Source organism: Hippopotamus amphibius, chromosome 12 (genome assembly GCF_030028045.1).
Source record: "Hippopotamus amphibius kiboko isolate mHipAmp2 chromosome 12, mHipAmp2.hap2, whole genome shotgun sequence".
NCBI classification, from domain to species: Eukaryota; Metazoa; Chordata; class Mammalia; order Artiodactyla; family Hippopotamidae; genus Hippopotamus; species Hippopotamus amphibius.
Window position 1 is genome coordinate 15,347,524 of NC_080197.1, and position 1,429 is coordinate 15,348,952.

The window sequence follows — 1,429 nt, forward strand, 5'->3', positions numbered from 1 at the left end:
ACCTAATGATACTTCTGTAGCTTTAAGCTCTAAACAGTATAGAATTTATGCAAATGCATTAAAGAATTCAAGCTTGGCTAATTACACCCAAGAAGGTTATTAAATATATATACAGAAAGTAAATGATAAATACAGAATTAAAAGAGTCCTTCTGTTTTCTTTATAGCCTTGAAAATTGACAAATTTTTGAAGACAGTTCTATAATATTAAACTTTAGGTAACCACAGATGTGAGGAAACCTAACTACGCAAACTGATTTAAAATACTCAAGATGACTTTGCAGTGATCAATACAATTCAGTTTGTAGGTAAGGGCACAAGACATCATTTAACAAAAATAATCACATCAATTGACCTAGGAATCAAATGCAAATAGATATGAATTCAATTTCCAAATTCTGTCTTTTTAAGGGAACATTAAATATTTATTCAAAGTTATACAAGAATTTGAAGGATTAATGTCTTCTGTGACATAAAGCTATTTCAATAGCTTCATGTCTCGGTTGAGCAGGTGGAGAGGGTGAAAGAATAGGTGAGTCGCCCCTTTTGGGCAGTGAGACAGTGAAAACACACTCAGCAACAGCCTCCCCGGCCTGCTGTCCTCCCTGCCTGCCTGCCTGTACAGCATTAGTAGCAGCATCTGAAGGCCAACTTTAAAGCTATTTGCCTCATTAATAACGTCAAAGAGGCCTTCTTGGATTTTTTCATAAATTTATTTTGCTGTATTGATAAATGCCTCTTCTACATTATAAGCAGTGGTAGCAGATGCTTCCATGAAGAGAAGTCCATGTTCTCGTGCAAAAGCTTCACTTTCTTTTCTTACTTCTCTTCTAGATTCTAAATCACGTTTATTTCCAATAAGCATAATGACCATGTTGGAATTGGAATGCTGGCAGGCTTCTTCTAACCAGGTTGTCAAGTGGTTGAATGTGTCTCTCCTTGTAATATCATACACTAGTAAAGTCCCTGATGCACCTCTGTACTATGACCTTGTGATGGAACGAAAGGACTCTTGCCCTGATGTATCTCATATCTGAAGTTTTATCTGTTTTCCATCAATAGCTATCATTCGAGCACCAAACTCTACACCAATAGTAAGGTCACGCACGGGCTGAAACCTCTTGTCTGTAAACTGTAGCAATGAGCATGATTTACCAACACCTGTGTCGCCAATGATGCTGTACTTGAAGACACAGGCATATGCCATGGCCTCTGGCCGCTTGATGCCAGGGCACAAGGCTCTTTCCCCTGTTACTGCTCCTCCTCCTACTCCATGCCCCTCACGCTGGGTGCTGGTGCCATGAGGCGTCCAAACACCAGGCCCTGCCCACCACTGCTGCAACCCCATGTGTGGGCCCGAGAGGAAACTGGACAAACCAACACCAATGGAGCTCAAGGAGACGGCACCCTGCAGAGCCCACTCAAACAAT

At 40.9% G+C, this 1,429-nt stretch overlaps 1 pseudogene; it reads right to left on the reverse strand.

Moving 5' to 3' along the window:
* Positions 1-454: 454 nt before the first annotated feature.
* Positions 455-1,206, reverse strand: LOC130833916 (ras-related protein Rab-2A-like; annotated as a pseudogene).
* Positions 1,207-1,429: the final 223 nt, after the last annotated feature.